The sequence below is a fragment of the Ictidomys tridecemlineatus genome, chromosome Y (genome assembly GCF_052094955.1).
Source record: "Ictidomys tridecemlineatus isolate mIctTri1 chromosome Y, mIctTri1.hap1, whole genome shotgun sequence".
NCBI classification, from domain to species: domain Eukaryota; kingdom Metazoa; phylum Chordata; class Mammalia; order Rodentia; family Sciuridae; genus Ictidomys; species Ictidomys tridecemlineatus.
In genome coordinates, this window is record NC_135494.1 from 5,092,749 (window position 1) to 5,108,100 (window position 15,352).

Genomic DNA, 15,352 nt, shown 5'->3' on the forward strand with positions numbered 1-15,352 from the left:
GGGTGAGCAAGCGACCAGGAGCCGGGTGTGAGCACTGGGCAGCCGCCTAGGGCCAGCCCACCGCTCCCAGCCCACCGACAAATCAGGCTGATTTAAAAAAAATTTTTTTTAAAGCAATACTTCCTGTTATGTTCAAGGGAGACTCGCAGCCGTTTCATTATGAAGCAATTTTCTTTTTAAAGAAACGGGGAAAAAAAAAAAAAAACCACACACACACCAAGACCACGTTGCTCCGGGGCCGGGGACAGCTTCTTAGCCCAGCCCAGCGTCAAGGTTCCCCATCTCCTATTTTCTTAAGCCCTTCATTAAGCCTTCCAAGAGCTTGCCTAGGTTTAATTTGCATTCTGAGACGGAAAACCCCAATGTGTTGTAGCATTGTCTGCTTCAGCTGAAAAGGAAACTGTAAATTTATACAGTCTGGTTTTAAAAAAAAAAAATTGGCAATTGCATCTTAATCAGTCTCTGGAATGAGGCTGGGCGGGTCCCTCCCTGGCCCCTCCACTTTCCACCCCTCCCTCCTTCCTCGCCGCCCCTCCCCCTCCCCCTCCCCTTTCCACCCCTCCCTCTTTCCTCATCGCCCATCCCCCTCCACTTTCCACCCCGCCTTCCCCTGCAACTCCCATCCCCCACCCCCTCCCCTCCACTTTCCTCCCCTCCTTCCTTCCGCGCTGCCCATCCCCCTCCCCCTCCACTTTCCACCCCTCCTTCCTGCTTCGTCGCCCATCCCCCCCTCCTTCCTCTGCAACTCCCCTCCCCCTCCCCCTCCACTTTCCATCCCCTTCCTTCCTGCTCCGCCACCCATCCCCCTCCTTCCTCTGCAACTCCCATCCCCCTCCTCGCTCCTCTCTAACCCCCTCCCTCCCCTCCTCCTCCTCCCCCTCCCCCCTTGGCCTGCTGCCGGCCTCCCTCCCTTACCCTTGGTCCCCTCCCCTGTGGTCCGCCCCGGCTGCCAGCTCTCAGTGGGCGAAGCCTGCAAAGGTCACGTGGCCCCTCCGCCTCCCGGGCGGGGGAGGGGCGACGGCAGAACCTGTTCTTTGTTAAGAGGTCACCGCCCGCGCCCGGCCGCGGCCCGGAGCTACCGAGGACCTTGGAAGAGCAGCGCACGCGCCCCGCCCCCACCGCCGGCTGCGCAGGACCGCGGGGTGCGCTGCCCGCTCCCGGCCTGCAGACGGGGGGGACCGCCGGGGGAGGGGCAGGGCAGGGCTGGGGAGGTGGGCGACCCTAAAGGAAGGCCTGGGACGGGAAGGTCAGGCCCTGACCTCCAGGGCTGTTGGGCCAGTCGGTGGACACCGTGGGGCGGCTCCAAGTTTCGGCTCCATGTCCTAGAGGGTGGGGGACAGAACTGCTGCTGGCCACCGCGCCCTGCAAGGCAACCTCAAATCCACGAAGAACGCCCTGCAGCCGGGCCCTGTGAGGCGCCCATCAGATACCCGCCGGGGTCACCTCTGAGAGCTGGTACTTGGGATGGTGGCAGGAGCGAGCGAGTTGTTTAAATGCCTGCCTTCGTGTGGGGCGTTTTGATTTGGTGGTGTTTTTTGCTGCTAGGGCTTGAAGCCAGAGTTGCTTAACCACTGAGCCACATCCCCGTCCCTTTTTGAGGCCAGTCTCAAGAACTTGGGATCCTCCTGCCTCAGCCTCCCTCAGCCTCCCCAGTCGCTGGGATTACACCCTGAGCCACCGAGCCAGTCCAGAGTTCTTTCTGAAGAAATCTTGTGTCACTTAAATAATTAGATGTTAAAGGATAGTTAACACCTTTTATGTAATAGAGCGGACTCCCTTTTCTGTCCAAAAAAAAAGATGAATTCCCAGAGGAAAACATGTTAACATTTGCAAGCATAACAGGCCTGTCATTTTTCTCTGCGCAGAAAATAATTTCTATCCCAAAATGGGAGTTGAGGGTGGCGGGGAGGTGACTAATAAAATTGGGCTCAAGCTGTGAATAGTTTGGCGTTCTGATTTAGTTACCTACCCTTAAAAATATTTTTCTAGGTCACTAAATGTTTTTCGAAGTCATACTTGGAATGAAGGCTTAAAATTCCGCTGTGTGGCTGTGTGGAATTTTACATGCCGGGATGTATCAGCCATTCCCTGTGGCAGAACGTTCCTGCCTTTAACATTTAGGAAATGCAATGCAGAGGGTCGGGCAGGGGCCAGGGTGTAGCTCAGTGGGAGAGCGCTTGCCCGGCATTCATGAGGTCCTGGGTTTGATCCCCCATGCCACACGCATTCCCAAGAAGAAACACTGTGTCCTAAATTAGCCCCACTTGTGTAAATTACTTTAGTAACCTTTTTCTCCATAACCCTCAATGCAACAAGTGGATACAGTTTCCTCCTTGCTATGGGTAAGTGTGGATCCTGGCCTGCTTTGGGCTTGTTTGGAATTCCTGTTTGTAACTTTCTAGAGTTAAAGGAAGAAAACATTAGTCAAGCCTCCAAGCCAAGTGCTGATTGCTGTTCTTGGAGACTTCAAAGCTCAGGAGAGGGTGGATCCAGGGGTGGCAGGGCCTGCTCCAGAGCATGGCAAACACTCCGCAGCAGCAGCAGCCTCTTTCTGATACCACAAAGCCTCAGTGTTTATGGTAATGAGTGGAAATTTTCTTTTCCTCACTTTCTCTCTAAATATAGCATTTTATATTTATATTCTTATGCACACTTAAGCAGAATGGTGGATATCACTGATTACATATCTATTGAGTGATTGTAAAGGAAAGACACAAGTCTCCATATGGTGGGAGAAGACAGGCATCCCCGGGATACAGAATAATCCACTGCTCCCATTAATGCCGAACTTGGCGGTCCTAAGAAGCTCACGCCAGAGCTGTGAAGCGTCCTCTAAGTGACGGGAATCACCCCCTGCTTTTGTGTCTGTCACACAAACTGGCATGAGGAAATTGCCTCCCAAGGTACTTCCTTCCCCTTGCTTCTGTTTCAATATTGAATATGAAAAGAAGAGATTTGCAAGTGCACCGTCACCCTCCCTAAAGCATCACCTGCAACTGTTTTTTGTTGTTTGCTTGCTCAGTTTTTGTGGTCCTGGGGGTTTGTTTACTTATTTACTTGGTCCTAGGATTGGCACCCAAGGTGCTTTACCACTGAGCATCACCCCTGGCCCTTTTTAGTTAGCTCTTTTGAGTCAGGGTCTGGCCATATTGCTCAGGCTGACCTGGAACTTGGAGTCCCCCTCCTGCTAAACACTGCCCGATGCAGGAGATTGAACCACGAAAGCAATCTACCACCAAGCCCTCAACTTCTATTTCTTAGAAGGAAGCAACTCAGAACATTTTCTGAATCCCCTGGTATTGCTCAGAAAGTAGGGTTTTTAATTGATCATTTCAGTATTAAAATGCGATCAATCATAGATACTTGGCTAAGAGAAACGAAAACACATCTATCGCCTCTTACATGAGTGCTCATAGCAAAGTATCAGGCACTAGAGTTGTAACGTGAAAACGACCCGAATGTCCATCAGCGGATAACACTGATTTAAAAATATGGTCTCGTCGTACGACGAATGGACCACCATTCAGCCATAAAGAGGAGTGAACCACTGACATGATGCTACACAGGGTCGAACCTAGAAAACATACAGAGACACCAAAGGGTACATGGTATATGATCCCATTTGTGTGCAATGTCCAGATAAGATGAAGAAATAAGAAGAGGATTAATGGTGGTCCCTAAGAAAGGGGTCAGGTGGGGACTGACTACAGTGGGCTCCAGGCTCTTTCCGGGGGTGGGGAGGGTGGAATGGTTCTAAGGCCAGATTAGGATCAGGATTGCCTGACTCTATAGAACAAGGAGTTGCCCAGTTGCAAGGGGGCATTTTATGATGTATAAAATATGTCTTAGCCAAACCTTCTTCTTTTTTTTTTTTTTTTCTTGTGGTGGTGCTGGGAATTGAACCCAGGGCCTTGTGCATGCAGGGCAAGCACTCTACCAACTGAGCTACATCCTTAGCCAAACTTTTCTTCATGCTATATTGTAACACTTTTGCAGGCACCGACTCTAGGTGGAAAGGGGCTCTTAACACAGACCCACTAAAGCTAAAGGGAAAAGACAAAACTTCAAAATAGGCCACCCTAAGACGAGCACAGGGTAGAGTAAAGGGTTTTCTTCTGTGACAGCATTTCTCTGCTTCCCACCCAGGGGCACACCTGCAGCACTTGGGAGCACTTGGTCTCCATCCTCCTGCTCCTTCTTGCCTGGGTGTCCTGCATGTTCCCAAGATGCTCTGGGGCACAGGGTCGTTGCCCTGGTGCGTGTCTCCTATTGGTGGGCTGCAGCCTAACTTGATCTCCCTGGTGGTGGGCCTGGGTCACCCTCCATTCCTCTGGCGGCTGTTTCTCCTCTATTGCTCTGAGCTCTTGTGAGATTCCTTTTTTGCAGAGAACTGCTCGTCCACGAGGAGAAGTCGACCCCCCATAGAAGCACAGGACCCCCAAGGGCACTGAATTGTGATCCGGGTTCATGAAATAATCCTTGCTCTGGCCATGTGTGAAAAGCTCTGGAATTTTCTTATTTATCCACTTTTGTATGGTTTTTCTCCTCCTCCTCCTCCTCCTCCTCCTCCTCCTCCTCCTCCTCCTCCTCCTCCTCTTCTTCTTTTTAAGTGCTAGATACCACTCACACATCTGGTTTTACTGCCAACTAATCTTTGAGACAGGCTCCTCCCCCTCCCCAGTTTGGTCTAGACCAATGGCCCTCAGCCAGTGGTCATTGTGCCCCACAGAGGATATTAGGCAATGTCTGCAGGCATTTCTGGTTGTCCCACACAGGGCTGGGGCCGGGGTGCGGTGCCTCTGGTATGTAGTGGGCAGCTGCCAGGGATACTGCTGAGTGTCCCGTAGTGCAGAGGACAGCCCCCACGGTGGAGAAGGCTCTGGCTGCAAGTGTCCATATTTGCTGATCTTGAGAAACTCTGTTCTCCATTCTAGAAGTTTCTGGTCTCATGAAACCCTAAAATAATGTGGAAGGAGAAGTCTTGGCATTAAGAAAAGACTCTGTCTCTCCTTTTTCTTCCCAACTCTCCTTGGTAGCCTTTTGTTGTTATTGTTGTTTGTTTGGCACTGGGCAATGAATCCAGGGGTACTTAACCACTGACCACATCCCCAGCCTTTTTGATATTTTATTTTGAGACAGGGTCTTACTAAGCTGCTTAGGGCTTTCCGAAGTTGCTGAGGCTGGCTTTGAACTCACGACCATCCTGCGTCAGCCTCCCGGCACTGAGCCACTGGGATGGCCTGCCTGTACCCGCTGGCCCAGCGTCCCTGGTAGCGTTGACTTCAGTATTGCCGGCTGAGTAGCCCTCACCTCAACCGCGTGGGACCACAGGCGTTTTGCATTCAGGTATTTTTGGACTTTGGAATATTTGCACTCTCCTAATGAGATATCTTGGGATTAGGACCCAGGTCTGAACATGAAATCCATTTATGCTTCATGCACACCTTACACACCTGGCATAAAGGTAATTTTATGCGCTATTTCTAGTGGTTTGGTGCAGAAAACTGTGACATTTTCCACTTGCAGCCTCGTATCAGAGCTCAAGAAGTGAGATTGGGGAGCATCTGGGATTCCCGAGCTTGGGGTGAGATGCTCAGAGCTGCGTTCATTCCACTCCCATAGTTTGGGTTCCCAGATGACAATAGCTCAGAGCAGGGGACTGCCCGCCAGCTTGGCTCAGGGAGAACGTATCCTTTTCCTAAATCGCTGCTCCCGTGACCACCACTCATAGTTGAACCACAGCCCTCAGCCCAGTCTGGCCTTTCGTGTGGGTGCTGAGGTGGCCTCAGGTGGCCCCTTGAGGCTAAAACTGTTCTAAGATCAAGGCCAACTCCTTGGAGGGCTCCTGTTGCCTCTTGTCCCAGCCTGAACAGGACACAGGCCTGGCTCCCCCAAGGCACCTTGGCTACAGCGTGCGTCCTCCCCAGCCACGGGCCATGTCCCAGTTCCTGCCTGCACCACCCCCTCACATCCACCCAGTGTTTTCTTCTAGAAAGTTCCTCTTCTTGGGGTCCTGCCTGACTCCTTCTGGAAGGTGCTGCCTCTGGGCTCTTTTTCTGACACCCTGACCAACCCATCCTGCTCACCCCACCTCTCAGTCCTATGTCCCCATGATTCTGCAGCTCGGGCCTGCTGAGCCATCACGCCAGGGGCTTGGAAAAGACAGCTGGGTCTCCAGGGCCTGGATGGTGGTTTTTGTTTTGTTTTTAACTCCTAGGGATTCTACTGCAGGCAGCGTGGAGATGGGTGAAGCCCCCCAGGACATTCCCGGGGCAGGGCTGTAGGCTTCTCTGCTCTTCAGCCTAAGCAGGCCGACCACTCCCCCTTCCTTTTAATTGCGTAGTGGAGACTAACCCATCATTGCCCCCGGGGAAGTAGTCTTGGATAAATTAATATTCTGAATCCCGATGAAGCAGATCTCCTCCGTCTTTGAGGGAAGCAGTGATAGATTATTTGCTGAGGGATGGAACTGAGTCATGTTTTTTAAGATTTTTTTTTTTTAAATGCTTACTTTGGCAGCACATACAGTGAAATTGGAACCAGAGAAGAGGCTGGCCCTTGCACAAGGATGACATGTAAATTTATGGGCGTTCCATATTTGTACTCGGTCTGAGGGGCTCAATGAGGTTTGTCGAGTGTGTGTGTGTGTGTGTGTGTGTGTGTGTGCAAAATTGTGTTTAAGTCAAGCCTCACACTGTTGGCATTTGGGATGGCACAGTTCTTGGCTGTGGGGCGCTACCAGTACATGGTAGGGTATTTGACAGCGTCGAAGATCCTTGCCCACTAGATGCCAATAGTTCCCCCAATTGTCACAACCATCATTGTCTTCAGACAATGCCCAATAACCCCCGAGGGAGTGAAATTGCCCTCCGTTGAGAACCACTGCCTTGAAATACATGCAGAAATGTGTTTCAGCTTGCTGATTTTTTTAACCACGTGAAATTTTTTAAAAAGACTTTCTTTCCCAATATATTTTCCAGCTGGGCATGGTGGTGCATGTCTGCAATCCCGGCCACTCTGGTGGCTGAGGTAGGAGGATCAAAAGTTGGAGGTCAGCCTCAGCAATTTATCAAGACCCAGCCTCAAAATGGAAAATAAAAAGAGCCGGGGATGTGACTCAGTGGTTCAACCCCAGTATCAAAGAAGAAAAATATTCTCCAAACCAGTCAAACCAGTTACATAATGCTGGTGGGAGAAAGCATCAGGCCTATTCTCCTGGGTACAAAAAGAGCTTTAGAAAACCTGCGGGAAGAATATGTACCTGGAGAAAGACACAGCAGAGTGGCCCAACTGTGCGGCATGGCTGGCACCTGCTTGGGGACAGTGTGTGTCACTTCTGCCGACACCAGGCAGGATGCCATTCACTACTGCTCCCACACGGGGCCCGGCCAGGAGTAGCTGTTTAAAACTGTAAGCAGAGCGTCCATGGGTTTGAAAACAGGCTTTGCAGCATTTGTTTGGAATTGAGAAGGGACATTGGTTCTCTGGATGCTCACCCCTTTAATTGTTTGTGGAAAGGTGAGTCATTCTCCCGTCGGTCCTTTCTCAGACCTTCATCCAGCCTGCTGTAGTGCAGGGACATGGTTTTTAGTGATGTATACACAGGACCACGCCTGATTTGCATGACATGGTGCAAAATGCAAATCAGGGCCTGTTGTTTGCAAGTGAGAATCCCCCGTCCTGGTACCCCCCAGTCTCTCGATGGTGTTTTTAATGCCTCTCGGAACCAATGTGCACCCTCACAGGTACCCAGGGTCTTGCCCTTGACCCTCGAGTGGGGCACAGGCCTGGTGACCTGTTCCCTTCTGTGCCGGATGGGGACGAAGGAAGCTGCAGTCACGGATGAGGGCAGGCAAGTGGGGTACAGAAAGGTCACAAGAGGAGGCGACACTCAGCCGGATGGGACCACCAAGCCGCAGGCTCACGCTCCACTCTCCCCCTCAGACATCACTTCCAAGTCACACTCAAAGCGGTGAAGAGTTTTCTTACGGAGGTTGCAGACCGTGAACCCTGCCCGAGCATGGGTCACATGGATGTGATCAGCTGTCACACAGCCAAGGAACTGGCACTGCTTGCACTTAAAGTAACAGCTAATTTGGGGGGGGGGTTTTGCTGGGGTTGAACCCAGGCCTCACACATGCCAGCCAAGGTCTGCCACTGAGCTCCAGGACCAGCTTATTTCCTACACGGTCGTCCCCATTATGCAGGGACAGTTGGTCCAGAACCCCTCAGACACCCAAATCCATAAACACTCAAGCCCCTCCTATGAAATTGCATCACACGTCTTGCATAAAACATCCTGCAGTCCACGTCAACTCCTGTCTCAATGACGCGTGTGATCCCTAACACAATGAGAATGCTGCGTAAATAGTTGTTACTCTGTGTATTTAGGGAGTAGGAAATAAAAATGTCTGTGCACATGCAGTTCAGATGCAAGTCTTTCAAAGATTTTCCGACGGCAGTGAGTTGAAATTGGGGATGTAGAATCCTCAGAGATGGAGGGGAGCCTCTACAATTATGTAAAGGGTGCAGTGGATGATTTTCCAAATCAGAAGGCTAATGCTATAACCAGTTGCCCAAGTAACTCATTCTTGCAGATTTGTTTTGTTTTATTTTTTACAAGTCAGGGTCTGGCTATGTTGCCAGGCTGGCCCTGAACCCCTGGGCTCCAATGATACTCTTTTCTCAGCCTCTCGAGCGGCTCAGACTCCAGGTGTACCACCGCACCTGGCTTCTCTCAAAATGAGAATTCACATATTGAGCACTTTTGGTCTTCACATTTGCTAACATTTCCCGTTTTTGCTTACGTTGTCAGTCTGTGCATAATGAAAACATGAAGTATGCTTTTAAAAAAAAAATAATAATAGGCCTTCCTTTTTCTGTTCTTTCTACCATACATTCCTTGACTGCTTTGTAAAAACAGTCAAAAATAATCCAGCAATTATAATTTATGTGTGGCCAAAAAAAAATTAGGCATTCCACAGATGTATTTTTGCCCCTTCCTTGAAAAGTAAAATGGAAACCATTGCTGGTGGGTTTGAACGTGGAGCAGCACTGTGTGGGGGACAACGGCAAGATGAGAGAGAAAGCGAATGTCACCTGAACTTGTCACTGGATATCACCCACTGTTTCTCGGTGTCAGGACTTGGAACCACCCGTACCTAGATGTAAAGCATTTGTCACTTCTCAGCTCCAAAGATCAAACTGCAGGGTGAGGTGCTGGGGACACCCCCATTTCAGGCCCAGTGTCCCGTGTCTAAACAATGTCCCCTCCAGTTGTGACCAACTCTAGCTCCTCCCAGAAACACTATGAACCCCACCCTGCTTTTGGCGTAGGCTTGCGCATCTTGGCTGAAATGCTAGGAAGCCACACACGCTCCTAGTCTAAAGGCCCTGACAGAGGGTGCGGGCACCCAGTGACGTTCTATGGGTGTGGGTGCCCATCCCCTGTGGGCCCTCCCCACCTCCGGCCACCTTGGGTACCCGGCACACATGCAGGACGCCACCACACCTCCCTTCTTCCCAGCTTCTCCATGCTCTGAAAAACACAGTCTGTTTGTTCTCTGTTTAGCTGCCTCAGCACAGATCCCACTTGCAAGATAGGAGCAAAAATTAAAAATGCAAATTGTTTCAGCTCCGAAGTCACATTCCTTAGCGATTTTTTTTTTATTATTATTTGGTACCAGGGATTGAACCCAGGGGTGCTCTACCACTGAGCCCCATGCCAGCCCTTTCTGCTTTTCATGCTGTATCAGGGCCTCACTAAGTTGCTGAGGCTGACCTTGAACTTGCGATGCTCCTGGCTCAGCCTCCCGACTCGGCAAGCACAGGCGGTCACTGTGGGGATACCTATCTTTCCTGGGGGATATTAGTTCGGCACCCGTGCTTCACGGAGTGGCTACAGAGCCATCTTTCTGCTACTCGTGCTTGTCAAGCCATGTACATCCAGTGATTCATCATCATCGAGACTCAGAATAGGGAACTCATCCTTGCTGCCCCTGCACATTTGCCCAGGGTATTCATTTACTTATCGGTATTTTAATTTCTTCTTATTATTTTTTGTGGCCTGGCTGGTCACACACCTGGGCTCAAGCCATCTTCCCCACTCAGCCTTCCAGGTAGCTGAACTACAGGTGTGAGTCACAGCACCCACTACCTTAAAAAAACAAATGTATTTATTTTTTGGTGCCAAGGATGGAACCCAGGGGTGCTTAACCACTGAGCCACATCCCCAACCCTTTTTATATTTTATTTAGAGACAGGGTCTCGCTGAGTTGTCTAGGTCCTCGCTAAGTTTCAGAGGCTGACTTTGAACTCACAGTCCTCCTGTCTCAGCCTCCTCAGCTGCTGGGATCACAGGCATGAATCACCATGTCAGGCTTACTTTTTAAATTTTTAATTGACCTATTTCACTTAGCATGATAGTCTCCAGTTGCATTCATTTACCTGCAAATGCCATAATTTCCTTCTTCCATCTGGCTGAGTCATATCCCCTTGTGTATAGGTAGCACACTTTCTATATCCATTCATCTGTTGAAGGGCACCTTGGTTGGTTTCATAGTTTAGCTATTGTGAACTGAGCTGCTGTAAACATGAATGTGGCTGTGTCCCGCTAGTGTGCTGATTTTAAGTTCCTTGGGTATAGACGAGGGAGTGGGATAGCTAGGTCAAATGGTGGATCCATTCCAAGTTTTCTGAGGAATCTATATTCTGCTTTCCATAGTGGTTATACCAATTTGCAGTCCCATCAGCAAAGTATGAGTGTACCTTTTTCCTCACATCCTCATCTACACTTATTGTTGCTTGTGGGTTTTTTTTTTTTTTTTTTTTTTTTTGGTGTGTGTGTGTGGTGCTGGAGTTTAAACCCAGGGCCTTGTGCATGCAAGGCAAGCACTCTACCAACTGAGCTATGTCCCCAGGCCCCTTTGAATTCTTTTTTTTGGGGGGGGGATACTGGGTATTGAAAACTCAGGGGCACTCAACCACTAAACCACGTCCCCAGCCTATTTTGTATTTTATTTAGGGACAAGGTCTCACTGAGTTGCTTAGCACGTCTCTTTTGGGGAGGCTGGCTTTGAACTCGCGATCCTCCTGCCTCAGCCTCCCAAGCTGCTGGGATGACAGGCCTGTGCCACCAGGCCCAGAGCCCCCTTGTATTCTTGATCAATTGCCATTTTGACTGGAGGGAGATGGAATCTCAGTGAATGGGATCCTAACTAGCATAAGTTATACTCCGTGTAGGTATAATATGTCAAAATACACTCTACTGTCATCTACACCTAAGAAGAACAAACAAAAAGATCAAAAAGTAAAAAGCTTTAGAAAATGTTTTTAATCGACAAATAATAACCACATATTTATGTGGCAACATTTTTTTTTTTTTTGAAGGCTCCCATCTGGCGGAATGTGTGCCTTCTCTGAAACGTGTGATTCTGCCCCAGGGGATGTGCCGGTTCCATGATTTAAACCATGAACACATTTTAAAATATAAGAGCACCAGGAACCCGAGAGGCAGAAGAAATTCTGTTAAGACCAAACAGGGAGGGAGAAGAGAAGCGGGGTGCTTGGGAGCGCCGAGAGATTCTGCAAGGCCGTGGTAATTCCTCAGGAGCTGGCAGGTTTTTCGGAGAAATGAACAGGAAGCGGGATTTGCTGGGGTCCTCAGGGGTCCTGCGAATGCCTTTCAGGACCCTGAGAGCGGCTTGGAATCCTGTGTCCTCCATGGAGATGGCTGACCTCTGCGCGTCCTCCAGCCGGGGAGCCTCTGCAGCTGTGCCGGGGTGGCCTTCTCTGAGACAAAAAGAGGTGCAGGCAAGAGGAACTTGGCTCCTTCCCCAGAGCGTCTGGGCAGCTTGGCTTCCTCTGCATCTCTTCCAGCCGCCCCCCCCCCCCTTCTCCTCCATTCTCTGAGTCAACAAAGAGGAAATGTGAAGGGACTGCAGAGGAGCAGGCGTGATAGGGTGCAGAGACCAAAGGCAACATTTGGCCAGTTGTTGCCATTTAGAAGTCTTTGAGCTGAGCAGGCGCCCGTGGAGTGGAGGAGTCCTCCTCCGAGACGCTCCAGATAAGAGACACTCAAGGCCAGCGGCTGAGGTTGGGTTTGGCTTGGATTTGCAGCCCAGCCTCAGGACGCAGTCACTGGCTTGCAGGATCCCAAGGTGCAGGGGCCCATCAGACAAGGTCAGCTACAGAGAAATCGCAAGATCCGCATAAAAGGACCCCAGTCACATGGTTTATGCCAAACAGCGGGCCGCTCCTGGTTGCAGAGCACACACGTGCCTGTTGGAAAACATATCATCGGCTGCCTGGGGTACCACGTGCAACTAAAAATGTCTGTGCCACTCTAGGCTTGGATGCTGCCTGCGTTCCCAGCCCTGCTGTCTCTGGGGGAGGGGAGAGGGCTAGGGAGCGGCTCCCCTCTTCCAGGGTTTGGGGAATCTCAGTTGCCACACTACCCACAGGCTCCACGGATGGATGGAGGCCAAGGATCCAGTTCACAGTAGGATCCCGTATGCGATTCATTATTCTTATCTTGCCCTCCTCCAAAAGCAACAAGACTGTTCTCAGGAAATGACAGAGCCCCGCAGACAGAACAGGGCGTCTCTGGCACAACTGTGATGAGAACAAAGCAAGCGCTTTCCACATCATTGCGTGGCCCATCGACGCCTTTAGATCTTATGCAATTGGACAACCACTTGCGGGCCCCACTGCTGTGCCAACCTGGAAGGAAGGGAGAAGGGGAACCTGCAGTGGAAGGCCCTGTAATTAGCAAAAGAGATTTGCCAACAGTTGCTGCACTGTGAATGCAAAGGCATAACCCTGGGGCAAAGGGTGACTCTCAAGTTTTTGAATAGGTAAGACCTCCGGAACTTGAAGTCCCTTAAAATCTGGAGTTGGTTAAGGTTCAAGGAGATTCCTTTGAAACTTCATCCTATTAAGACATGCACAGAGCTCCCCAGGAATCCCCAAGAGGTCAGCCCTGCAGTATGTCAGAATTTACCCGGAAGATAGACAGCGAGAGGACAGGTAAAGATGGGCAGGTGTCCAACACAGGTGGACTGTGTTCCTGAACTGTGGTGCATGGCTTTCCAGAGGGGACGTCTCAGTTGAGACACCCCACCCCGCACACACTAAGCACTTTTATTAAGCAACTGAGTCAATCAGTGCTGCCTGATGGTCACAGATGACTTAAAACTGTTCTGTGGGAAGAAGCGGGTCCAGGTATAGGTGCAACTACCATTGAACCCTTATCATCATCCTGCATGATCAATGCTACCTGGATTCGTATTCTGGGGTGGAGGTACTGTGCACCAAACCCAGGAAAGCTCGCCACTGAGCCACATCCCCAGCCCTTTTCCATGTTTTGTTTGGAGACAGGGTCTTGCTAAATTGCTTAGGGCCTCACTCAGTTGCTGAGGCTGGCTTTGAACTCAAGATCCTCCTGCCTTAGCCTCCTGGGTTGCTGGGATGACCGGTGTGCGCCACTGCAACTGGTTTCGTATTCTTTGTGGTGACTTACCTCCTTAAAACTGTTTTTGTCAGGTCTTTTGGGCCAGAGTGGCAAAAAAAAAAAAAAAAAAAAAAAAAAAACTGACTAAAACAGGGGACTTTGGTGACCAAGTGGCAGGACTGCTAATAATTACAATAAACCAAGATGTCCCCGGGCAAATGGAGACGTGTGTTCAGCCCAGCCTTAAAATCTCTGCACCTGGCTGCCTGCTCTGCGGAGAGGCAACCTTCGCACCTTGGAGCCTTTGCCCAAATGCCGTCTCCTCAACAAGGCTGACTCTGACCATGGTATTCCAACTCCCGTGCGTCCCTCCGTCCTGATACTCCACGACGTTTTCCACCCTGCCCAACTTTGGTTTTTGCTCTACATGGTTTTACCCCTCCTAAGATGCTACGTCATTTTCTGATTTTCTTGCAGTAGTGCAGACTTCAGAGGGACACGGGTCTCGGCTGTGTTCGGTGGTACATCCTAAGCTTCTGAACTGTCGGTCACAGGCGAATGCTCAACTGGATGCTTGATGAGTGAATGAGGGCCAGGGACATCTTGAAGGTGGGAAGGAAGAAGGAGAAGGAATCGATGGGAAAACCCGAGTTCTGGACTGTCCTGTAAATGGGGTGGTACTTGACACCTTGAGGGAGCCAAAGAGCCAAGCTAGCTGTTTGTCATCTTCACACCACCCCCACCCGACTCTCAACTTTGACATAATAAGCTGATGGCTAAACATCCTAAGCACAGTCCAAATGCCAACCGCATAGCATCTGGTCGACAGGATTCAGTGACAAGAAATGGTCCCATGGTTAAGATTTTCTATGTTTCTCTGGCTGGCCCCGAACTCCTGGGCTCAGCTGATCTCCTGTCTCACCTCCCAAGTAGCAGGGGCTAAAGGCGTTCACCACCAAACGCAGCTCAACAATAGGATTTTTTCCTATGTTTTTATTACTGCCGCACAGTTATAGTTCATAGTGGAGTTCATTCTGACATATTCACAAATGCACTTAATAGAGTTTCCTCCAATACAGCCCCCAGGACTTGCCCTTTCCCACCCTTCCTCCATCCCCCTGATCCCCTTCTTCAACAATAAGACTTTAAGGAATGTGAAGAGAGGCAGCTACATCTCAGTCAGTTGTAACAAGTCACCCTCAGCAAGGCACATTTTAGAAACTCAACACAACTCTTGTGGGCAGATTAAAATGCAGAGAGAGAGAAGGTGAGCCTCAATCCCTGCCTACCTTCTTGCACCCAAGTGACCCCCTATTCTGTCCCCAAAAAGCTACTTCTTAGGTGTCTTGAAGTGAGCAAATTTATCTCTCTTCAACAATTGACTTGAAGGATCACATTGTGGGCACGTGAGTATCACACCAGAGTGACAGACACCCAGTTCTGCCTGGTAATAGCCACCATTCATTCCTATTAGTTTCAATAGATTTGCCATTGTTTGTTAGGTTGGGGTAGCAGGAAAGGTCCAGCTTAGATCTTCTCCTGTTCTTAGAAACCGTCTAACCCAAGGTCAAACAGTCACACTGGGATCTGATGTGTGCAGATCACATATCAGATTGTGACCGCAAAGACATCGTCATTGTCATTGCCACTTGTGACTTTCCTAAGGTGCCCATCCATGCCTCTCAGCTGTGTTTCCTTGCTTACCTACCTGTCCTAAGTTTCAGAAGAAGGGTAAGGGAGCCTTGAGAGGGGTCATGAAAAAGAATGATGAAAGCTGAATGTTTCGCTCAAGAAGTTACTGTTGGGGGAAAGCAAGAGCAATGGTAGAATATGCTACCATTTAAGGGACAGTCAAGGGACAAATCAGGGTAAGGTGAGAGTCCTCAACTGTCACTAGTGATG

General features: G+C 50.0%; 1 long non-coding RNA gene, 1 other non-coding gene and 1 pseudogene across 12 annotated transcripts in view; 1 reads left to right on the plus strand and 2 right to left on the minus strand.

Annotated features, from left to right (window-relative positions):
• LOC110599146 (uncharacterized) overlaps positions 1-1,114 on the minus strand; it is a 41,025-nt gene extending 39,911 nt beyond the window's left edge. For all 11 annotated transcript variants that reach the window (XR_013432052.1, XR_013432048.1, XR_013432047.1 and 8 more), the window contains exon 1: positions 916-1,114. This is a non-coding gene — a long non-coding RNA (uncharacterized LOC110599146). The remainder of the gene's footprint in view (positions 1-915) is intronic.
• Positions 1,115-3,882: 2,768 nt separating this feature from the next.
• Trnaa-ugc (transfer RNA alanine (anticodon UGC)) lies at positions 3,883-3,953 on the minus strand. Its single transcript has one exon. It is a non-coding gene; the product is annotated as a tRNA-Ala (tRNA).
• A 2,550-nt stretch (positions 3,954-6,503) lies between these two features.
• On the plus strand, positions 6,504-6,602 carry LOC120890348 (U6 spliceosomal RNA; annotated as a pseudogene).
• Positions 6,603-15,352: the final 8,750 nt, after the last annotated feature.